The following is a 15,763-nucleotide window of genomic DNA, read 5'->3' as shown; positions in this document are numbered from 1 at the left end:
TCTTATGATTAATCAGACTTATAAACAAGAGTGATATTTTCGTTCATAGAGACATGGTGGCAACTCATTTACAAACACACCTGCAGGTGGCGCAGTGAGTAAACGAGGAAGTGAGAAGTGAGCATTAAAATAGACACAGGCGGGGCCTATCAGCAGCAACCAACAGCGCACATCATGAAACCTTACAGGTCAGACTAAATGAGACGAGGATCAAAGGAAGCGTCAGTCACCGGAGCGACTCCCCCATAAAGACCGGTCAAACATCTGCGTCCCCCCCCCCCCCGTTGTCCACCAAACCATACAGAACAGGGAGAGAAGTTCCACAGGGACCAATCATCTTATCACTTTCACTCAATGTGTACATTAAGTCACTTCCGGAACTCCTCAATTCTCTCAGCATCAGCAGCTAAGACTAGTCTGAGGCTACCTAGATGGTCCTCAAACTGAATACACAAAATGGCGTTAAGCCTCAAAGTCACCGACCAACGGATGAGAGAGGGTCAACTCTAAGGCAATGGACCCAAAACAGAAGTCCTAAATGCAGGGACAGGGAAACCTACAAACCACTAGGAATGCGGCCCGAAGAGTTTGAGATGCTGCCTACAACCTCCTCTGATGTACACAACTTGGGCGTTATCATGGATCCAGTCCTCTCCAGAAGCCACAAGGCAACCAGTTGACCAAATCCACACCCCACACCAGGAGGAGGCTTCACACTTTACAGCATCTCGGGTTCCTGCAAAAAGATCAGGCAACCCCTTCAGTTGTTGTTGACGTCTTGACTATGCCAACGGACTACACCATGCAGTACCAGTATCTACTACGCGCCTTCTCCAAAGAATTCACAATGCAATAGCACGACAACTTGTGTAACTTAAGACTAGTGACCACATCTCAGTCAGAAGCAGAACCTGGTACCAGCCCACCCACTATCATAGAGTCAGAGGCAGCGCTACCACAAGGACCCCGCACCAGCCCACCCAATACCATAGAGTCAGAGGCGGCGCTGCCACAAGGACCAGGCACCAGCCCACCCACTACCATAGAGTCAGAGGCGGCGCTGCCACAAGGACCTGGCACCAGCCCACCCACTACCATAGAGTCAGAGGCGGCGCTGCCACAAGGACCCGGCACCAGCCCACCCACTACCATAGAATCAGGGGCGGCACAGCCACAAGGACCCGACACCAGCCCACCCACTACCATAGAGTCAGGGGCGGCACAGCCACAAGGACCCGACACCAGCCCACCCACTACCATAGAGTCAGGGGCGGCACAGCCACAAGGACCCGACACCAGCCCACCCACTACCATAGAGTCAGAGGGGGCGCTACCACAAGGACCCCGTATAAGCCCACCCAATACCATAGAGTCAGAGGCGGCGCTGCCACAAGGACCAGGCACCAGCCCACCCACTACCATAGAGTCAGAGGCGGCGCTGCCACAAGGACCCGGCACCAGCCCACCCACTACCATAGAGTCAGGGGCGGCACAGCCACAAGGACCCGACACCAGCCCACCCACTACCATAGAGTCAGGGGCGGCACAGCCACAAGGACCCGACACCAGCCCACCCACTACCATAGAGTCAGGGGCGGCACAGCCACAAGGACCCGACACCAGCCCACCCACTACCATAGAGTCAGAGGGGGCGCTGCCACAAGGACCTGGCACCAGCCCACCCACTACCATAGAGTCAGAGGCGGCACTGCCACAAGGACCCAGCACCAGCCCACCCACTACCATAGAGTCAGAGGCGGCGCTGCCACAAGGACCCCGTATAAGCCCACCCAATACCATAGAGTAAGAGGCGGCGGTGCCACAAGGACCTGGCACCAGCCCACCCACTACCATAGAGTCAGAGGCGGCACTGCCACAAGGACCCAGCACCAGCCCACCCACTACCATAGAGTCAGAGGCAGCGCTGCCACAAGGACCAGGCACCAGCCCACCCAGTACCATAGAATCAGAGGGGGCGCTGCCACAAGGACCCCGCACCAGCCCACCCAGTACCATTGAGTCAGAGGGGGCGCTGCCACAAGGACCCCGCACCAGCCCACCCACTACCATAGAGTCAGAGGCAGCGCTGCCACAAGGACCAGGCACCAGCCCACCCACTACCATAGAGTCAGAGGCGGCGCTGCCACAAGGACCCCGCACCAGCCCACCCACTACCATAGAGTCAGAGGCGGCACTGCCACAAGGACCCGGCACCAGCCCACCAACTACCATAGAGACAGAGGCAGCACTGCCACAAGGAACCGGCACCAGCCCACCCACTACCATAGAGTCAGAGGTGGCACTACCACAAGGACCGGGCACCAGCCCACCCGCTACCATAGAGTCAGAGGCGGCGCTGCCACAAGGGCCTGGCACCAGCCCACCCACTACCATAGAGTCAGAGGTGGCGCTGCCACAAGGACCCCGCACCAGCCCACCCAGTACCATAGAGTCAGAGGGGCGCTGCCACAAGGATCCCGCACAGCCCACCCACTACCATAGAGTCAGAGGCGGCGCTGCCACAAGGACCCGGCACCAGCCCACCCACTACCATAGAGTCAGAGGGGGCCCTGCCACAAGGACCCCGCACAGCCCACCCACTACCATAGAGTCAGGGGGGCGCTGCCACAAGGACCTGGCACCAGCCCACCCAATACCATAGAGTCAGAGGGGGCGCTGCCACAAGGACCTGGCACCAGCCCACCCACTACCATAGAGTCAGAGATGGCACTACCACAAGGACCCGGCACGAGCCCACCCACTATCATAGAGTCAGAGGCGGTGCTGCCACAAGGACCTGGTACTAACCCACCAACTACCATAGAGTCAGAGTCGGCGCTGCCACAAGGACCTGGCACCGGCCCACCCACTACCATAGAGTCAGAGGCGGCGCTGCCACAAGGACCCCGCACCAGCCCACCCACTACCATAGAGTCAGAGGCAGCGCTGCCACAAGGACCCCGTATAAGCCCACCCAATACCATAGAGTAAGAGGCGGCGCTGCCACAAGGACCCCGCACCAGCCCACCCACTACCATAGAGCCAAAGGTGGCGCTGCCACAAGGACCTGGCACCAGCCCACCCACTACCATAGAGTCAGAGGCGGCGCTGCCACAAGGACCTGGTACTAACCCACCAACTACCATAGAGTCAGAGTCGGCGCTGCCACAAGGGCCTGGCACCAGCCCACCCACTACCATAGAGTCAGAGGTGGCGCTGCCACAAGGACCCGGCACCAGCCCACCCACTACCATAGAGTCAGTGGTGGCACTGCCACAAGGACCCGGCACCAGCCCACCCACTACCATAGAGTCAGTGGTGGCGCTGCCACAAGGGCCTGGCACCAGCCCACCCACTACCATAGAGTCAGTGGTGGCACTGCCACAAGGACCTGGCACCAGCCCACCCACTACCATAGAGTCAGAAGCAGCGCTGCCACAAGGACCCGGCACCAGCCCACCCACTACCATAGAGTCAGAGGCAGCACTGCCACAAGGACCTGGCACCAGCCCACCCACTACCATAGAGTCAGAGGTGGCACTGCCACAAGGACCCCGCACCAGCCCACCCACTACCAGAGAGTCAGAGGGGGCACTGCCACAAGGACCCTGCACCAGCCCACCCACTAACAAAGAGTCAGAGGCGGCACTGCCAGAAGGACCCGGCACCAGCCCACCCACTACCATAGAGTCAGAGGTGGCATTACCACAAGGACCCCGCACCAGCCCACCCACTACCATAGAGTCAGAGGTGGCGCTACCACAAGGACCTGGTACTAACCCACCAACTACCATAGAGTCAGAGGCGGCGCTGCCACAAGGACCTGGTACTAACCCACCAACTACCATAGAGTCAGAGTCGGCGCTGCCACAAGGACCTGGCACCAGCCCACCCACTACCATAGAGTCAGAGGCGGCGCTGCCACAAGGACCCCGCACCAGCCCACCCACTACCATAGAGTCAGAGGCAGCGCTGCCACAAGGACCCCGTATAAGCCCACCCAATACCATAGAGTTAGAGGCGGCGCTGCCACAAGGACCCCGCACCAGCCCACCCACTACCATAGAGCCAAAGGTGGCGCTGCCACAAGGACCCGGCACCAGCCCACCCACTACCATAGAGTCAGAGGGGGCACTGCCACAAGGACCCGGCACCAGCCCACCCGCTACCATAGAGTCAGAGGTGGCGCTACCACAAGGACCCGGCACCAGCCCACCCACTACCATAGAGTCAGAGGCGGCACTGCAACAAGGACCCGGCACCAGCCCACCCACTACCATAGAGTCAGAGGGGGCGCTACCACAAGGACCCTGCACCAGCCCACCCGCTACCATAGAGTCAGAGGTGGCGCTACCACAAGGACCCGGCACCAGCCCACCCACTACCATAGAGTCAGAGGCGGCGCTGCCACAAGGACCCGGCACCAGCCCACCCACTACCATAGAGTCAGAGGGGGCGCTACCACAAGGACCCTGCACCAGCCCACCCGCTACCATAGAGTCAGAGGTGGCGCTACCACAAGGACCCGGCACCAGCCCACCCACTACCATAGAGTCAGAGGCGGCGCTGCCACAAGGACCCCGCACCAGCCCACCCACTACCATAGAGCCAAAGGTGGCGCTGCCACAAGGACCCCGCACCAGCCCACCCACTACCATACAGTCAGAGGCAGCACTGCCACAAGGACCCGGCACTAGCCCACCCAATACCATAGAGTAAGAGGCGGCGCTGCCACAAGGACCCCGCACCAGCCCACCCACCACCATAGAGCCAAAGGTGGCGCTGCCACAAGGACCCCGCACCAGCCCACCCACTACCATACAGTCAGAGGCAGCACTGCCACAAGGACCTGCACCAGCCCACCCACTACCATAGAGTCAGAGGCGGCAGTGCCACAAGGACCCTGCACCAGCCCACCCACTACCATAGAGTCAGAGGTGGCGCTGCCACAAGGACCCGGCACCAGCCCACCCACTACCATAGAGTCAGTGGTGGCACTGCCACAAGGACCCGGCACCAGCCCACCCACTACCATAGAGTCAGTGGTGGCACTGCCACAAGGACCTGGCACCAGCCCACCCACTAACATAGAGTCAGAAGCAGCGCTGCCACAAGGACCCGGCGCCAGTCCACCCACTACCATAGAGTCAGAGGGGGCACTGCCACAAGGACCCTGCACCAGCCCACCCACTAACAAAGAGTCAGAGGCGGCACTGCCAGAAGGACCCGGCACCAGCCCACCCACTACCATAGAGTCAGAGGTGGCATTACCACAAGGACCCCGCACCAGCCCACCCACTACCATAGCGTCAGAGGTGGCGCTGCCACAAGGACCCCGCACCAGCCCACCCACTACCATAGAGTCAGAGGTGGCACTGCCACAAGGACCCTGCACCAGCCCATCCACTACCACAGAGTCAGAGGTGGCACTGCCACAGGACCCTGCACCAGCCCACCCACTACCATAGAGCCAGAGGCAGCACTGCCACAAGGACCTGGCACCAGCCCACCCACTACCATAGAGTCAGAGGGGGCGCTGCCACAAGGACCTGGTACCAACCCACCCACTACCATAGAGTCAGAGGTGGCGCTGCCATAAGGACCCCGCACCAGCCCACCCACTACCATAGAGTCAGAGGTGGCACTGCCACAAGGACCCTGCACCAGCCCACCCACTACCACAGAGTCAGAGGTGGCCCTGCCACAAGGACCCTGCACCAGCCCACCCACTACCATAGAGCCAGAGGCAGCACTGCCACAAGACCCAGCACCAGCCCACCCACTACCATAGAGTCAGAGGGGGCACTGCCACAAGGACCTGGCACCAGCCCACCCACTACCATAGAGTCAGAGGCAGCACTGCCACAAGGACCTGGTACCAGCCCACCCACTACCATAGAGTCAGAGGCGGCGCTACCACAAGACTCCGTGCATGCCCACCCACTACCATAGAGTTAGAGGCACCAGAGCCGCAAGGACCTGCACCAGCCCACCCACTACCATAGAGTCAGAGGCAGCACTGCCACAAGGTTCTGGCACCAGCCCACCCACTACCATAGAGTCAGGGGAGGCACTGTCACAAGGACCTGGCACCAGCCCACCCACTACCATAGAGTAAGAGGCGGCGCTGCCACAAGGACCAGGCACCAGCCCACCCACTACCATAGAGTCAGAGGCGGCGCTGCCACAAGGACCCCGCACCAGCCCACCCAGTACCATAGAGTCAGAGGCAGCACTGCACAAGGACCCGGCACCAGCCCACCCATTACCATAGAGCCAGAGGCGGCACTGCCACAAGGACCTGGCACCAGCCCACCCACTACCATAGAGCCAGAGGCGGCACTGCCGCAAGGACCCAGCACCAGCCCATCCACTACCATAGAGTCAAAGGCAGCGCTGCCACAAGGACCCGGCACCAGCCCACCCACTACCATAGAGTCAGAGGTGGCTCTGCGACAAGGACCCCGCACCAGCCCACCCACTACCATAGAGTCAGAGGTGGCACTGCCACAAGGACCCTGCACCAGCCCACCCACTACCATTAAATCAGAGGCGGCGCTGCCACAAGGACCCTGCACCAGCCCACCCACTACCATAGAGTCAAAGGCGGCACTGCCACAAGGACCTGGCACCAGCCCACCCACTACCATAGAGTCAGGGGAGGCACTGCCACAATGACCTGGCACCAGCCCACCCACTACCATAGAGTCAGAGGCAGCGCTGCCACAAGGACCCATCTCCTGCCCACCCACTACCATAGAGTCAGAGGCCGCGCTGACACAAGGACCTGGCACCAGCCCACCCACTACCATAGAGTCAGGGGCGGCACTGCCACAAGGCCCAGCACCAGCCCACCCACTACCATAGAGTCAGAGGGGGCACTGCCACAAGGACCTGGCACCAGCCCACCCACTACCATAGAGTCAGAGGCAGCACTGCCATAAGGACCTGGTACCAGCCCACCCACTACCATAGAGTCAGAGGCGGCGCTACCACAAGGACCCCGCACCAGCCCACCCACTACCATAGAGTCAGAGACGGCGCTGTCACAAGGACCTGGCACCAGCCCACCCACTACCATAGAGTCAGAGACGGCGCTGGCACAAGGACCTGGCACCAGCCCACCCACTACCATAGAGTCAGGGGAGGCACTGTCACAAGGACCTGGCACCAGCTCACCCACGACCATAGAGTCAGAGGCGGCGCTGCCACAAGGACCAGGCACCAGCCCACCCACTACCATAGAGTCAGAGGCGGCGCTGCCACAAGGACCCCGCACCAGCCCACCCAGTACCATAGAGTCAGAGGCAGCACTACACAAGGACCCGGCACCAGCCCACCCACTACCATAGAGCCAGAGGCGGCACTGCCACAAGGACCTGGCACCAGCCCACCCACTACCATAGAGCCAGAGGCGGCACTGCCGCAAGGACCCAGCACCAGCCCATCCACTACCATAGAGTCAAAGGCAGCGCTGCCACAAGGACCCGGCACCAGCCCACCCACTACCATAGAGTCAGAGGTGGCTCTGCGACAAGGACCCCGCACCAGCCCACCCACCACCATAGAGTCAGGGGCGGCACTGCCACAAGGACCTGGCACCAGCCCACCCACTACCATAGAGTCAGAGGCAGCGCTGCCACAAGGACCCATCTCCAGCCCACCCACTACCATAGAGTCAGAGGCAGCGCTGCCACAAGGAACATCGCCACTACTATCGAATTGTTCATTTTCTTAATGATTTTATATATGCATCAATGAAAGTTATTTACTGATGTTTTTTAAGTATAAATGTATTTATAAAGATAATTAAAATTGTGTTTTCTTTTAACATCTCTTCTTTGAACTCATTCTCTACGTTGCATTTGTCATATATTGCCTGGGAGTGTTGCTTTTCATTGATTACCAGCCCACCCACTACCATATAGTCAAAAGCAGCACTGCCACAAGTACCCTGCTCCAGCACACCCAGTGTGTCAGTGGTTAACAGGCAGTGCTGTCACATAGACCGTGCAACAGCACACACTGTGTGTCAGTCGATGACAGGCCGCAAATGGCACATAGACCGTGCACCAGCACGCACTGTATGTCAGTGGGTCACAGGCACCAGTGCCAAAGTGAGCCTGCATTAGCACACTCTGGCCTGATTTACTATTTGTGATATTCACAAACTGCACTTTTTTAGAAACTTACAGTTTTGTAGTAAGTGCCTACATCTATTATTTTCAATGGGAGGGTGTTGCAGTATGGTTACAAAAAGGCTGGGCTGTTCCTGGGTTAAGGGAATGTATGTATCACTGTGGTGTGGTGGATGTTGTAGGGCCTCGTGGAGTCCTACGATTGGGCATCCATTTTGTTGGATGTAAGGCCCTCACACACCCTTTCAGGTGTCATGCTTCATCATCTGGGCTTGCTCCTCGTTGGGTCGACGGGGCAATACCCAACGGGTGACACCTCAAAGAGGGGCTCTTTGGCGGAGATCTTTTTCCAACTGCCGTTTAGATGAAGTGCGGGTGTGGGGCCAGAAGTGCGTAGACGTGTCAGTGTGGGTTAAAATAAAGCTACGAGTACCAGGAATGGCTTTATTCTGGGGTTGCCCTGCTCTAATTAAAAGCAAAACTATCTGCTTACTCGCTGGAATATTATGCTTCCATGCCACGAGTCACGGCTCAGTGTGTGTTGTGGTTGGTCGACATGTTTCTCGCTCTAGTGCAAAATGGCTAGCGATTCTTCAGGACCTAAAAGTAGAAAATATTTCTTAAGTACCTACTGTCTACGTCCATATGGTAAGTATCTAATGCTTAGAATACATTAAAGTGTAATTAGCTCACAGAGAAAGGGGTATTTCCTGTGTGGTACCTGTGTTGGGCTGCTTCTACCTGGTTTGGGAGAAAAGGAGCAAATCACAACAGGTATGGAGATAAAACAATGAGTGATACAGTACATTCCTTGTGCCATGCTAGAACTGGTGCTGCTAGCATGTGAGTTTTAAGTTAAAAAACAAAACAAAAACAAAAAACTGGTGTTCGTGCAGCTCCTTAGTGAGCAACATGGTGGGCATGCTCCTGTGGACAACTGTAAGAAACTTTTGAGGTTAAAACCAACTGAAACAAGTATATATGTCAACAAAGTAGGTGGCATAGCTTCTAACTCACCTAGATTGTAAATTGTTGCTGCAATTGTGTTTAGAAACCATATTATCCATTGTATTGTGTACTAGGGAAGGATTTAAATGGTTTTATTCATAGGATTTTATGTATTTTTTTTAACTATATGCCTTTTTAGACTATTTGTGCAAGTTTTTTTATATATGATTCCAAACCTCAACTGTGTTATCCCAAGTGTGTTTTATGTATCTTCCTTGTCTATGGATTGTATGCATGTTTCATGTATCCTTTATGGCTCGATTGAGCCGAAATAAAGATTAATTGAATTGAACTCACCTAATTGGTTTAGTAAACAGACAACAACAGTATCCGACGGGTTACACAGCGGGGTGTTGCAGTACCAGTGGTTGGCCATGGGTTGTGCTGGACTTACTACAAAAGTGCTAGTTACTACAAAGGTCCAGTCTGTGAATAGTGAAAAGTAGCAAACTTACTCAAAAGTATAAAGTTACTCAAGAGAGCAAACTTCCTCAAAAGTGCACGTTACCTTTGTAAAACTGGCCTACAATGTCAATAGGTCACACGAGGGATGGCCGGGCAGCACCTATTCAAGCCTCGGCAACAGTGTGATCTTGGGCTTTTTACTCCGTCTACCACTAGATATGTAGAATTTACGTTTACAATTATTTTTAACGTTTGGGGTGACCTTGCAGAGAGGGCCATTTTCCAACATATGCCATGGACTCAAAGACGTGCATTCACTCTCTGACGCACGGGCACTCTAGTCGTCTTCTGTTCTTTCTGTCTCTAGCTACCTACCCAGCCCTCTCTTCTCTCCTTGCAGTCTCTCTGTCACTGATCAGTGTCTCCCTCCTCGCTCCACCTATCTCTTTCGTTTCCTGACCCTCTCTGTATCCTGTTGTCTCTCGTTGTCCCTCCTTTCTTTTCTGCTCTATATTTCTGTCTTTCGCTCCCCTATCCATCACTTTCTCTTCTCCCCTACTCCCCCTCTACCTCTATTTTTCCCCCTCGCACTCCTTTCTGTTTATCCTGCTATCTTTTTCTCTCTCTCGCCTCTTTCTAGTTCTTTCTTTCTGTCTAACCCGTTATCTCCTTCCTCTGTCTGTCTGTCTCTATCTTATGTCCTCTCACTCCCTCACCTGTTCTCACTCTTCGCTCTTTCTCTTCCCTCTCCTCTCTCTCTTTATCCTGTTGTCTCTTGGTTTCCCTCATTGCTTTCCTCCTTTTTATGTCCTTCTTTCACTCCCTACTCCTCTCTTTTTCTTCTCTCCTCTGCCCCTCTCCGTCTATCTATTTCTCCCCTCGCTGTCTTTTCTCTGTTTATCCTGCAATCTTTCTCTCCCTCGCCTCTTTCTAGTTTTTTCTCTTTGTCACCCTTTTATCTCCTCCCTCTCTCCTCTCGCTGGCTGTCTCCTTCTTATGTCCTCTCACTCTCTCAAACGTTGCAGTCTCTATTCTTTTCTTCCCTCTCCCTCTCCGTATCCTGCTGTCCCTCGCTGTCTTTTCTTTCCTCCTCTTTCTTTCCTTCTTTCACTCCATACTTCTCTCTTTCTCTTCTCTCCCACCCCCCTCTCCCTCCCTGTCTATCTCCCTCTCCCCTCACCCTTCTTTCTCTGTTTATCTTGCGATGTTTCTCTCTCTCCCTCTCTCCTCTTTCTATTTCTTTCTCTGTTCCCCCTTTATCCCCTTCCTCTCGCTGTCTGTCTCTCTCTCATGTCCTCTCGCTCTCTGCTCGCACTCTCCACTCTTTCTCTTTCCTCTCCTCTCTCTCGGTCGGTCTCTCCATGTCTCTCCTTCTGCTATCAATTATAACACGAGTGGGTACGTAAATTCCGACCTGTGCGTAAACCGCTCGAGTCAGAATTACGTGTTTGGCTGAATTTAACGCATCTGATCATTATAGAATGCATTAAATACCTCAGCAGTCGTTACATGTTGGCAGGTTGAACCTGCTGAAATTTAACAGGGGAAAGTGTACGGTATTTCCCATACCAAGCGGATTTTGGTGCAATAAACACCAACATCCGCATGTTATCCCTCACAGACTCATGATAGGTGTCATATATAACGTACCCTCTGCTATTATTATTACCCATGTGTGATTAACGCCTAAACTCGTAATCAGGGCCTAAGTGTATTAATTTGGTCTGGTTTTACCAATGCTGACCTTTAACACCCCATACCCCCTGTCTTTCGTTTTACAAGTGAAATAACAAGCTTCCTATTGGTTGAAATAAGTAACTGGCTGGAATGATGCATCTGTGAGATATTACAGATATTTCAAACTCCTGGTGATGTTAACACTTGAATATACCACAAAGGAAAAGGGGTCAGAGCTTTAAAGGTCCAGCACCAAACGTCTCTACCTATTAGGCCTCTTATATGGAGTAGTGTGGCTCAATGGTTAGAGCGCCAGACCCTGATGCAGAGGTCTGGCCCGGGACCAGGGTTCAATTCCCTGCCTCGGTGGGTCTTGAGCTCAAAAATTCCACGGACCTGATAATTCTCGCCTCGGTGCCTATTCTAATCATGGGTCCCACTGGGCAATAGCTTGCTTGATCTCCACAACGGCCCCCACAATGCTAAGGATGCCTGGCTTCCACCTTGGGGGTGCCCAGGAGTGGACACCTCACAGGGAAAGCCAGGATGGGTTCCACAGCAGTATTCGTACAAGCGCCTTGAGACCCTTGCGGGTGAGTAGTGTGCTATACAAGTATCAATTTAGATTTTAAATCAGCACTGTGCCTCGGTGCAGCAGGTCTGGAATGTGACCCACATACATCCCAAATAGGTGGTTAAGAACCACCACTATCAAAACTACGATTGACCCAGATCTAATACTGATATCGCGGGGACTTTCACATCTTTTACAATAGGGAGCATATAAGAAACTTCGGGACTCCCATTTCTAATAATGGAATTGAAATCATAAGAGAGTCTTCACTTTTGATATAGTGGCTACCTCCGAATCAACTTAATATACAAACTATTTTTCCTTGATGCTTATCGGCTTACAATGATACAATACCGACAACGCTATTTTTAGGATCAATATACGATTTTACCAACGCTGCCGTTAAGGTTGGCTTGAAGTCACATGTAACATCAACCGCAGACACAGACTTTGAATAAGCCCTGAAGAAGTCCCAAGAGGGTTGAAACGCGTTGGCAAGCAATTGTGTGGTGCTTTTAAAAGAACAAGTGACTCCCAATAAAAGATTCTTTCTAACTACAATCAAGACACATGATTTTTTTTATACTTTCTTCTGGGAAGCTATTCTGTTTTCAATATATTTTTCTATTGTTGAAATGTCATACACTAGGATATTTATATAACAGGAACACGTATCCTTCTCGGGTGCAGGGTCAATCCGTAGTTGTTGATGTTAGCACTTGGATGTAAAAGCAGGCCTCTACTCAGCCATTCATCCTTCTGAGGTTGATAAAATTAGTACCATTGAGTTGGTTAACAATAAACACCTGTTATTTAGCGCCAAGATACCCTTTTGGGTGAAAATGCGCTTTACAAGTGCACGTTCTGTTACGTGGTAGTGAACACTGCGTGCGTGAGAGCAGCAGTCGTAGAATGCGCCACGTCTGAGGGCTCTGAGGGGGGTGCTAAGGGGTTCCTGCCCTCCATGTCTAGTGAAGTTATTGTAACACAGCCCAGTCCACTCTTTCACCCCATTACCTCTCCCCCTGTCTGTCTAGCTCCTAGACACAGACTTTATATTCCATTTCACCCTCAAGCAGCCTGATGGAAAGGCCTTGGCCCTCACCCAGCAGGGGTTCGGCGTAGGTCCACTCACACCACTGTTTCATAATTTAGATTTTTTTTAATTTTACTTTGACCTTTTATGAGTGTGCCCGCGCCTCCCTGGTGGCCCCTGTCTGTTCCGACTCTGCTGTGCTCGAAGAGGGGGCCTGACTGTGTGCCTTAAAACCTCATAAGATCACCCCGCTTAATTTGTCGACCCCACAAATGGCAGGAGGCCCCGGATGCCCTGCAGCCGCCACCTCCAAGCATTGGGGTAAAACTGACCTCTCTCCTCCGCCTCTGATGCGGACAGTCCGGTGGTCTCCGAAGTCCGGATAAAGCTCCTCGTGATGTTTCCCACCTGTCGGTGTGCGCTTTGGGGTTGAATCTGGTCTTTCTAGGCGTCGTTTCGTCCCCTTGTCCTCTTCCCTTTCTTCTCTGTCTCACTCTCTGCCTGTGTCTCTCTTCCGTCCCATGGCTTCTATGCGCTTCTCGTCTCCTGGTACCCGGCGGTCTCACCCTCCAGGGCCTCAATGCGCCTGTCCTTCGAGCTCCTCCTTTCTACGTGCCTGTCTTCTAGGCGCACCTCGCCTCCACCTCTGCCCACTTCCCTTTCTTTCTTGAGCTGTCTGTCTGTCCCTTCCTTCCTCGCCTCCTTGCTTCTCTCTCTCTCGGAGACTGCTGGTGTTAGGGACTGAGACTCCTGTAAGGCACCCAAAGTGACATGTCATGCCCCCCCACCCACTCAGATGTCTCCTCCTCCGAATCTGACCCCACCCTTCCTGCTAGAGTGAAACCACTGGAAATAAATACTGCGGCCGGGCTCCTGAAGGCGACACTTTCAAACAGCATCTATGGATCAAAGGCAAGCGCCATTTCCAATCAAGATATTGACATGGCCTTATCATCTCACGCATCTGGCGTTATCATCTCACGCATCTGGCGTTATCATCTCACGCATCTGGCGTTATCATCACTCGCATCACCAACGCAAATATCGTTTATGATGACGTGGTACACATGAAGCGAGCAATAACTATATGAACACGTGAAAGCACACTCTAGTTGTGAAATCACTACTCATCGGAAATAAGAAAATTAGAACACTACTTGTAATCAAATAATAAAACTACATTACTACTCCCGCAAAATACTGTTACAAGTCAATACCACTACTACTCGCCGGTAATAAATAACTTTACTACTTATCAGTAATATTGTTAGAGGAAATTGACATTTTGCTTTTCAGCTTTAAAACTCTGATGAGATAATGACATGTCTACTTAACTGTAAAAGGAAAATAACTCGTCACCTGTAAAGGTGTAATAAAAAAAAAACTACACCACACTCGTGGTTAGAAAGATGACACCGCTGCTCACCTTTAATAAAAATAATGACATCACGACTCACCTATAAAATTGTAATAATAATAAGAAAGTTACTTTTTCACCAAGGTGAAATTAAAACATGACATCACCACTCAACTATAAATGAAAGCAAATGTTACATTGTAATAAGAAAGTTACTTTTTCGCCCAGATGAAAGTAAAACATGACATCACTACTCAACTATAAATGTAAGAAAATTAATCCAGTGTTCACCTGTTCTAGCTTATCACTTTCGAATTTTGTGACAAAATTTACAACGTATTGGACTCGGCTGCTTCAGCAAAAAAGCTATTGGCATTTAACAAATACAATATTGAATTTTTTTCTGCAAAAAACCCTTTGATAAACCCCCTTCTAGACCTGCCTAGATGCAGAATGATTTAATCTGAACTTTCTTTGTCTGACAGGTCACAGTCATTCTCTGATTAGGTTTATTTATGTTTATCAGTTTATTTAGTGTAATGCTTGAGACAGGACCTACAGTATCCATATGTCCCCTTGGTTTTATAACAGGCCGTGTCACTAAGAAATGTAAACTTTCTGACAGTCTTGTGCAGTTTAATGACTGCAAATCAGTTGGAATTCTTGCCACTGCCGAAGGGACGATTTTTTTTTTACATATCAGTACTTGTAAGTGTTATACCCTAAAATATTGAAATCACACATATCTACATTCCCCAAAAATAAATTCGAGATACCCACTTTGACAATATCGGCGAGGGAACCATACACAGGCAGTACACCATTTTTTTACGGAGTTTTATGTAGCGCGAAGGTGACCCGAGGGTATCAGAGCGCTATACATGAGCACACGTTGCGTTACATGACGACACATTCATTTGTGTTAGGCACGGGGAGATTACGTGATTTGTCTAGAATCACAGGATGTTAAGCGTCGTTGCCGAGACTCGAACCCCCGTTCCCCCGATTTGAGGTCGACCGCCCAAGCCGTTAGGCCACATCCTCTCCCCTTACTATTCTCACAACACACTTACTTATTTTGACAGTACAGTGCACATCAATAGCTTGAAGTCAATATTGTTTCATGTTGGTATTTACAATTCAGCATTATCAACCACTGGGGCAGTCTTATCTGAAACTTGACGATAATATTTAATTGGGTGAGGGTGGCCACGAATTATAAGATAGGGTACTCGGTTTTTTGGTATTTATTTTTGTCCTCTGTACTTGTCCAAATTTGTTTTTTCTATTAAGTTATCATTATAATATTTAAAAGTAAATAGAAATTGTACAACTAGTATAAGTCCTTATTTATTTAATGTATAAATGTCCCCTCACACTTTGCTGCCTGAAGAGTTTGAGTGCGCTAAATCATTATATATAAATTAAAAAGTGCAAAGCTAAATCATTATATATAAATTAAAAAGTGCAACCAGCTGAATTTCCAGACTTAATTAGGACGTTTAATGTTTTTTTAATCTCCCTGTGCAGTTAATATTCACACCTTTGTTCCTGGAATCATGATTGAT

At 51.9% G+C, this 15,763-nt stretch overlaps 1 protein-coding gene across 1 annotated transcript in view; it reads right to left on the bottom strand.

Moving 5' to 3' along the window:
* The window catches only part of GATA1 (GATA binding protein 1), a 124,269-nt gene extending 110,689 nt beyond the window's left edge, over positions 1-13,580 (bottom strand). The window contains exon 1 of the mRNA XM_078664728.1: positions 13,171-13,580. The gene's annotated coding sequence lies outside the window, so the exon portion shown is untranslated. The remainder of the gene's footprint in view (positions 1-13,170) is intronic.
* Positions 13,581-15,763: the final 2,183 nt, after the last annotated feature.

The sequence above is a fragment of the Lissotriton helveticus genome, chromosome 10, assembly GCF_964261635.1.
Source record: "Lissotriton helveticus chromosome 10, aLisHel1.1, whole genome shotgun sequence".
Classification (NCBI taxonomy): domain Eukaryota; kingdom Metazoa; phylum Chordata; class Amphibia; order Caudata; family Salamandridae; genus Lissotriton; species Lissotriton helveticus.
The sequence above is the reverse complement of the archived record's forward strand: the minus strand, read 5'-3'. Positions and strand labels throughout refer to the sequence as shown.